We start from the raw sequence: 10032 nt of genomic DNA on the forward strand, positions 1-10032 counted from the left end.
ACCCTGTGCACAACTGTGGCAGGATTTATTACAATAAGAATGTCACTTCAACATAGCCGTAAAGTAAGTACGTGGACACACTAAGGACCAAACCCATCTGGCCTTTAGACTCTTTCCAACAAATTGTGCAAAAAGAACATAAAGTTGGTGTATCTAGAAGTCAGTTGTATAGGGCAAAGAAAAAGGCACAACAATTGATTGAATGAAGCCTTAAAAAGCAATATGCTAGCTTGTGGGACTACTGTGAAGAGATTAGAAGAACTAATCCTGGGACCACCATTGTGTGAAGGCTGCAGATAATGAGGATGGGGATGATGATCTGGATGTAAATGATGTAGGGAAGGAAAGGTTTTAAAGGATTTATGATTATCTTAGGGCTTTAAAGCAAAGGTTTTTGGTAAGATGTAGGTCATACATTGGGGTAGATGGATGTCATGTTAGAGGTCTATATAAGGGCCAATTGCTAACAGCTATTGGAGTTGATGGAAACAATAATAACTATGCTCTAGCATATGCTGTGGATGAGGGAGAGACAAAAAAAAAGTATTGGAAATGGTTTTTTGAGCTACTATAGGAAGATATTAGAATTGTCCACCAACCAGGCTTCACATTTATGTCTGACAAACAAAAGGTAATAGTTTTTTATTGACTTCTCATTTCAACTGATTTGTTAAATCTTTTATATAAATATCCAAATTTGTAAATGTTAAATCTTTCAGCTGATTTACTAAATTTTGTAGGGCTTGATACCAGCACTTGTTGAGGTCATACCCAATGTTGACCACAGATTTTGTGTTAGACATTTGCAATAGAATTTCCAAGACAATTTCAAGGGGGTGTTATTGAAGGACCTGCTATGGGGTGCAGCCAATGCCTCTTATGTTCAAGACTTTAATCACCAGTAGCAACAAATGAAGGATGCTAATGAGGAAGCATTCAATTGGTTGGCTGAGAAGCCACCTAGCTTTTGGTCAAGGTCTCACTTCATACCTCTGTTTGAGTGTGATATAGTACACAATAGCATGTGTGAGAGCTTTAATGGATTGGTTGTTGTAGCAAGAGGAAAGACTATAATCCCCAAGTTGAAAGGCATAAGGTGCCTTATAATGAAGGGGATGCAAATGAGAAGAGAAGCAATGAGAAAAAGGTGTGTCGTGTCCAAACATTCAAAAGAAGCTTCATAGGAAGAAAGAGGAATCAACCAACTGCATTGCTATGTTGTCAGGTGCATCTGCATATTAGATCAACTGCTTTAATGGTCAGCAATTTCTGGTTGATCTCGAAACTCACACTTGTTCATGTAGAAAATGGATTTGACTGGTATACCTTGCCCACATGCCATATCAGCAATATATTACAAACATGAAGAGCTAGAAAATTATGTGGCACAGTGGTATAGGAAGAATACTTATATGGCTAGCTATGAGCAAATTGTTTATCCTATTAATGGTTCTGAGATGTGGCCAAGTACAGGAATGGTTGAATTGTTGCCTCCAAAAGTGAAGAGACAACCAGAGAGGCCAAAAAAGTTAAGGAAAAAACAAAGAGATGAACTAAGGGATCCCACCAAGTTAAAGAGACAACACATAACTACCTCTTGTAGCATTTGTGGGAAGCTTGGTCACAACAAGAGAAGCTGCAAAGGCCAACCAGTGGGAGAATGAAGCATGAGACCAAAAAACCCAGTAAGATTTGATTGACTATATTCAATTATGCATTTTTTTTTTAAAACTAAAATTTCAGTATAATATTAATAAGAAAATTGTGTAGGTTAAAAAGAGGAGTTCAACCCTGTTGGGAGTCAGCATAGTGTGAATCAATCAAGTAGATGTAATAGGCCAACACCAATGGCTACTACTAATCAAAATTGCAGCCAACCCATGAATAGCACCAGGCCAAGGCCACCTGCAACCAATCAATGTTGTAGTCAACCAGTGGCAAGTAATACAAGAGGTAGTAAACCAAGGCCACAAGTGGTGCAGCCAAAGCCAGAACCAATGATGCAGCAACCAAGGCCACAACCAATGATGCAATAGCCAAAGCCACCTGTCAACATTGGTGCATCAAACACGAGATCAACAGGGTAATGTGTCAATATAAGGTCATTGCCAAATGCACTCATGAGGCCACAACCAATGAAAGTTGCACCATTCTCATCTGCAAGCCTACCCACTTTCATGTCCAAGGGGAAAAAGTATGTACATTATCTTCACTTCATGAAACTGTAACAACAAAAACAGGACAACAAGGTGATGAAAATCAGTAGTCATGCCATGCCATGATGACTTTTTGGGCACATGTTTTTGGTTTCACTTTTGGGCACTGTTAGACTTTTGTAAATGTATGAAAACACTGATAATCTTTATTTTGGGATGTAAATGCTGCTAACATACTTTGTTTTGACATTACCTTCACACATGTTCATGTTGTTAATTGTTTTGGAAACTTATATTGATGATGTTAATCATTTGTAGAGTACATTGCGCCTAAATTCACATCAGCAAAGATGTTTTTGGTGCTTGTTAATGATGTTGTTTTTTGAATGGCAAATATGTTTTTATGAATGGATGGTGCTTGGAATTAGAATTGTGTTTTTTTTTTGAATGGATTGTGCTTGGAATGGCATAGATGTCAATGGATGGTCTTTGTTTTGTGAAGGGATTGCGCTTGGCATGGAATGGATGTTTTTGTGAATCTAATGGATCACAGCGATTTTGTGAATGGAATGGAATGGATGCCAAAGTTTTACATGCTTTTGGTGCTTCTTAATGCCTCAATAAATTAACCAAGGTGTTGTTGCTTGTGTTGTCATGGTGGATAGGTACAACCATCTCCAAATCAAACCATTACAAACCATCTCATCAAAAAGGTTCAAACTTACATTACAAACCATCTCATAAAAAAGGTTCAAACTTACATTACAAACCACGTTGAACAATATATATATCAGATAAACATTACAAACCATATGAAAACATTTTCCACGACCTATGGTAAGTCCATTCTAGGCTTCTATTATCATTGCCACCATACATTTGTCCCAATTTCCCCATTACAATTCCCTCAAAATCATTGTCATATATACATCTATTTTCACTTTTACAATAAACTGCCATTTTTAGCACTTCCATCCGCATTTCCATTGCTACCATTAACAACTAGAGTCCACCAAAGAAAAAAGCAAACGGGACAAAGCAAGACATGCAATCACCCACCTTCCTCTTGCCCTACACACTAGTACTTCATCTTCCAGCACTTTGTTTTGTTGAAGCAACTCGAGTATGACATCGCGACAACGGGTACACATCAGGGGATTAATCCATAAGAAGTAACCACATGCACCAAACCTCTGCAACAATACTTTCGGTTTTAGTCATGAAATTCTAAAAAATAAGATAAAATAAAATAAAATAAAAAACAAATACAAATACAAAGAAGAAGAAATTACAGATTTGGGCAAAGGTCAATACTGGAATGGACTTACCCCATAATTAGAACGACCGAGAAACCTCCTCCTAGGGTTGTTGTCGGTCTATGATGTATTCAATCGACTTCTCTTGCCACAATAGCAATTCACATAATCCATTTTCAGCCCCTCTTCCTTTCCATTCCCTTTTATGTTCCAATGCCTCGTTTTTTTTCTTCGTTTCCATTCCCTTCTCTGCTCTAATGGCTCGATTTTTCTTTCTTCTTCTTCAACGAACCAGTGAAAAAGGAGATGAACATAATAATATGTATGTATTTGTTGACCTACTGCTCGTGTAATGGCGAGAAGGGGTAAATTGACCACTTTTGCCTTGAATCTTGTGCGTGTGTGTTGCACCTGAGCGGTTTTGGATGGAAAAGGCGTCTTCCGTTATGAATTGGGGAATTGGTGGCCACAAATGATTGCTGGTCACAAATTTAGTGGTTTAAATAGTTTAAAAATGTTAAAATAATATCATTTTGGGTATAAAATAACTTTAAAAATGTTAAAACGACATCATTTTGATATTTTCAGACAATTTAAGCCATAAAATTTGTGACTACCAAATATTTTCTCATAATATGTATGTATTTGTTGACCTACTGCTTGTGTAGTGGCAGGAAGGGGTAAATTGACCACTTTTGCCTTGAATCTTGTGCGTGTGTGTTGCACCTGAGCGGTTTTGGATGGAAAAGGCGACTTCCGTTATGAATTAGCCAATTGTGAGACAACTCCCTAACTTCAAGGGTTAAAGTGTCTAATTTGAAAGTATAAGGACTAAGATGAAACACGCGTCAAAATATAGGGACCATTTTTATAATTTATCTTTTTCTTTTTTTTTTTCTTTTTTTTTTGGAGTTTCGCTTTATGCACAGGTTCAATGCGATTATTAACAATAAAAATCAAAATGTTTGGATTGTGACAATTCCTACTCTAGCTCGGACTGAATTTAATTGAGTTGATAAATTTTTCTTTTAGCCCTGATCAAATTTAAAATAGTGTGAAGGCTATAAAATTTTATGAACTTAAATTACTTAAGGTTCTAAAATTTTACGAATTTAAATTACTTGAGTTAGGCCAATCCAAATTGTACCTTGGCTAGGTCATGGGGTAAAATAGACAGAACTTTAATTTTATGATCTAAAAATTCATGCAATGTTAATAAATATCTTTATCATATATCTCAAAATTCAAAAATAAAAATAAATTTATAATCTAAGAATTTATAAATTATTAATATATATTATTGTCATATACATTCAGCTGCGCATAACACAGATTGAGGCCTCGTTTGGGAACCCTCCCTTTTAGTCAAAAAGTTATTAAATTAGCCAAAAAGTCAACAACCCATACTAAAAAAGTCAAAGATTCTATTTTCTCTCTACTTTTTGCACATCTTTTCATAAAAAGTCAAAAAGTCATCCTAAACATACTAATTTTTTTTAGCTCATATTTTAGTCAAATAATTAAAAAATTACTAAATTAACTTGTTTCCAAATGAAGCCCGAATGTAACTCACTGTTAAAATTACTAAAATATGATTACTTCTTCTTTTAGAAGCTTTTAGATGAAAATGAAGCTTCCTGGAAGTAGCCCACAGATGTTATCAAAGCTGGCCCATGAAGTTAGGAAATTGTCCGCTTAAGAGCATCTCCAATGCAATACTCTCATTAAGAGGATGAAAATAATGTTTTTTATTCAAAAAGTAAATATAGAGGAGGTCACTATTCATTCAAACTCCAATCACAAACCTTCATTTCCTTCATTCAAACTCTATTCAAAAAGTAATTTTTATTCATTAATAAATATTTAATTTTAAAATTTTTGTAAAATATATTTAATATTATACTCATTTTAAAAGTATGATTTTATACTTTTTAATGATGTCAATTTTATAAAAATTAAATTTACAAATTAAAAGTTATTTGTAATATAATAAGAAATACAAAATGAATAGTATTTTGGAGGGATCCTTCATTTTTTCATCCTCCCTTCAAATATGAAGGATGAATTCATTCTCCTCCCAAATGGAGATGAATTTGAAGGGTGGGTTGGAGGAGACCATCCTTCATATCTTCAAATATGAAGGATGAATTGGAGATGCTCTAAGTACAACATACACAACACACAAAATGGGGACAAAAGTGGAAAGAAAAGAATGAGCCAAGTTACTTTTAACAACTACTAACTCCCTTTTATTATATAAGTGTATAGATTTAAAGAATATGACAACATCCTTAGCGAATTATATTAACGAATTATTGACTTTGAAGGAGTTCAATGTAATTGTCAAATTTATAAAATTTAATATGTTTTATCTAAATTCTAGGAAAGATTAGAGTAATTTACCATTTGTTAAAAATGTATAATAGAAGGGGTAAATTATAGCAAATCTCTTTAAATTTTGACTCATTTACATTTTATTATCTTGAACTTTAAAATTCAACCATTAATTATAGAGGTGTTTGATAATCTGATTCAACACTTAAAATTGAATGTATTAAGTAATGATTTATTAAGCATGTTTGACAATCATAATTGATATCACTTAAAAATTTAAACGCCTCTTAAAATATAGGATAAAATTTAAAAAAATTTAAGTCATATGAAACATATTTAATTCTTATTGAATTTATAAATACTAAACATAAATATCGATATATACTATTATAAACTCATTATCACCACCATTACCACCACCACTACCGCTACCACCATCATACCACAACCACAACTATCGCTACTTTTATTACCACTGTCACTACCATTGCCACTATCACTACCATCGCCATCACTACCACCACCACCACCACCACCACTATCACCATCACCATCACCATCACCATCACCACCATCACTATCACTACCACCACTATTACCACCACCATCACCATCATACCACTATCGTCACCATTGTCACTACCGCCACTTTTATTACAATTGTCATTGTTACCATGTAACAACCCTCGTACTGTTTACTGATTTATGACCGATTGATTACCGTTAATCACCGATTACTGTTAAACGAAACGGATAATGACTGATAACTGACTGATAATTGAACTGAGTAAAGTACTGAACTAACTGATTGAAATTGGAATCTGAATTAATTGAGTATATGATGGTTAATTGCATTCTATCTGTTTGATTGTCTGATTATCTGTTCATGTTTATATGTTTAAACTGCTAATTGAAGGCCTTATCGGCGGCCGAATTAGAAACCGATTGATGTTCCGTGACCCTCATAATTAATGTGATTTTATGGTATATTTATCTGAAAATTGATTAGGTATGATTAAATTAGATTAAATAAGCTAATTAAAGAGTTCGGTTTATTTACCATATTGCCACCCTTAGTGGCACACTACCTAGTGATGCTAGAGCCTTGCACACATTGAATCAAAACATTTCATCAGCCTTTCTCCTTGCTTTGCCGACTTAGAGAGAGAGAGAGTGAGAGTTTGTGTAGTTCTTGGGATTTGGCTTAAACAACTTAGAGAATTGAAGGTTGATTGTTGCTTTGTGGTCCTACACTAGTAATTGAGGCTCTAGGTAAGAGAACTCAACCTTTATTGATGTGTTTGAGCTAGTTCTTGCATGATTCATGTTAATTTGTAGAGCTAAGTCATGATTTGGTCCATAAATGATGGATCGAAGATCATTTCTTGCATGCATGTTGGTATTGTTGCAATTTGAGGTTGATTACATAGACATTAGTGCATGCATGCTCATATTGTTGTTATAGACCATGTTTCCATCTGATTTGAAAAGAAATGAGCTCATTTGATCAAGCTTTGGAGCTTTAATTTGGTTTAAAACTCATGCATGACATGTTTGAATGTTGTTCTTGAAAATGGGTTTGAATATGGTTTTATTTGACTCACCTTTGGGGCTTGAATTCATAAATTGAGCTTTGAAACTTGTTATACATTGAATTTAGTTATGTTTTCCAGAATTTGGGCCCAAGAGGTCGAGTTTGGAGTGGTTGAATGCTTGGTTTGAGCTTGGGAGGCAAATCTGGAAATTCCAGATTTGGCTTCCTCGCTCGAGCGAAAGATTCCCCGCTCGAGCGAGCACCTTTGTCCAGGGCTCCGCTCGAGCGACCATCGAGCGACCATCGCGCGTAAAATTTCAGCATCCAGTACTTTTACTGTTTTGCAGACCGCTCGAGCGAAGGATTACTCGCTCGAGCGAAGCCTTTGATTTTGGACTTACGCTCGAGCGTAGAAGGTCTCGCTCGAGCGAAGCCCCTATTTTCAGCAAAGTTTGCAAAATGTTTTCTAAGTGTATTTTTGCACCCTCATCCCATCCTAGGCATTCTTAGGCCTAGTTTAAGACATTTAGATGAGGATATCATTGTAGAACACACCAAGGCAAATTAGGGATTAAGTTATGAGATTTCCCAACTGTGTAGCTTAGTGTGTTCAACCTGTGAACTGTGTAGGGTTGGCAACTGGGGAGACACGCTCTAGCATACTGTAGCCCAGAACTCTGTGAGTAACAATTGTGTAAAGATATGTTCAACTGATTATCTTCTGAATACTGAACTGAACTGTTTACTGAACTGGTATTATTTACTGAATGAATGTATGTCCTTTATTTCTGAACTGTACTGTGGCATCCTTAGTATCTACGGTTTACTGTTACTGTTACTGTCACAGAGATCTCTGTCGGTTCCCTCGTGGAACCACTACTGTTTACTGACTGATGGCCATCATTACTGTTCGGTCTTTTAAGACCTACTGTTACTGTTATGCTAATGGATGTACCACATATGACTGTTTACTGTACTGAACAACTGAATGACTGATTGAAATGAACTGTTTTCATACTGTAAGGACATTCATTCTTAACCTCTTTACATATTGTGTTATTCACTGGGCTTTAGCTCACTGCTTATATATATATGTAGGTGTACAGGCACCAGACCGCAGCTAGAGGCGTCAGGGTTACTCCAGTTTTGTCAAGCCAGCCTTTGTGCCTCACTGTGAGGTTCCGAGTTGCCATGCTATGGCTTGGGGGTGTTTTGTCTGTTTTTCCCCCTTCTGTACTGTTTTACTGTTTTGTATAGACCGTACTGTTTTGTACAGACGGAATGTTTTCTGTACTGTTCTGTAGGGTTGAGTCCCTAGTTGAATGGATGTGAATATTGTGTATACTGTTCTGTACTGTTTATGTATAAATGTGTGAAAAGCCTTTTTGCATACAGACTGTCACAGCTCAATGGACACTATTTATTTACTGTATTGGCTTCCGCCAGGCCCTGTACTCTGTTTTACTGTATTACTGTTCTGCAGGCCTTCGGTAATCTCGGATTACTGGCCGGTTACGGTACTAAACCCATAGGGCCGGGTTTGGGTCGTGACACAGTGGTATCAGAGCGATACTTAACCACGAGTTATACCGCACACACGTGTCCAAATGAGCTATAGGGTGTCCTAGAAAGTAATTAGGACATCTCATGAACATGATAAGTGTGTGGTTATGTTATGACTGAATGCATGCTAATGTGTTAAACTGGTAAGCAAATGACTGCTTATGTGTAAAACTGTTATAACTGCTTATAGTGAAATGGACAATGCAAATGAACCCGAATCCTCGTCTACCGAGGCAAGAATGGAAAGAATGGAAAGAATGATAGAACTGATAACTGCTAGACTTGAACAACAACAGAACCAACTGCCTCCTCCTCCTCCTCCGGTACAGCCGGAACCTAATGTTAACGTGGATGATGGGGATATTATTGCTCTCACCCATAAGTTCAGCAAAATGAAACCGCCATCCTTTCAGGGAGGCCTTGAACCGTTAAAAGCTGAAGCTTGGGTTCTGGAAACGGAAAAATTGTTCGAAGTGTTTCCGTGCTCAGAAGCAAACAAAGTATTGTTAGCTACCTTCACCCTACAAGAAGAGGCTAGAAGGTGGTGGATGTTGATTCGCGAAACAAACACTGTTATGACTTGGGCTCAGTTCAAGGAGTCCTTCTTTGAAAAGTACTTCCCTCAGTGTGTCAGGGATAGGAAAGTAACTGAGTTTGAACAGCTGAAGCAGGGCACAATGTCCGTTGCAGAATACGAGACGAAATTTACTGAACTTGCCCGTTATGCACCGCACATGGTGGATACTGAATATAAGAAGGCCAGAAAATTTGAAGGTGGCCTTAATGTTGCAATTCTTGACCGAATAAATGTTTTGAAGTTACCGACTTTTGTGGGTGTTCTCGACCGGGCATTGATGGCCGAGTCGAACATTGCAGCAGTGAAACAATCTGAAACACCAACAACTGAATGGCCTGGAAAAAGGCAGGGTTTCAAATTCAAGAAAGGCAAGCACAACCCAGCCAACAAGAAACAGAATACGGGGTCGACAACTAGCCCCAGCCAAGGGAGTGGTTTCATACCACCCTGTCCTGAGTGTGGCAAGAAGCACAAGGGGGTCTGTTACAGAATATCTGGAGCCTGTTACAGGTGTGGCAAGGTGGGCCACATGGTTAAAGACTGCCCCTCTGCTCCACAAGCCAGTGGTAAAGCTGCACCAAGCGCAGCAGCATCAAATGCTCCATCAAAGCC

General features: G+C 37.0%; 1 long non-coding RNA gene across 1 annotated transcript; it reads right to left on the bottom strand.

The window, feature by feature from the left end:
- Window positions 1-2858: 2858 nt before the first annotated feature.
- LOC114268113 (uncharacterized) lies at window positions 2859-4062 on the bottom strand. The gene is made up of 2 exons (XR_003631151.2): window positions 3485-4062; window positions 2859-3349 (listed from the first exon to the last, which is right to left on the bottom strand). It is a non-coding gene; the product is annotated as an uncharacterized LOC114268113 (long non-coding RNA).
- Window positions 4063-10032: the final 5970 nt, after the last annotated feature.

This window comes from Camellia sinensis, chromosome 15 (assembly GCF_055761805.1).
Source record: "Camellia sinensis isolate YWXY chromosome 15, ASM5576180v1, whole genome shotgun sequence".
Taxonomy (NCBI): Eukaryota; Viridiplantae; Streptophyta; class Magnoliopsida; order Ericales; family Theaceae; genus Camellia; species Camellia sinensis.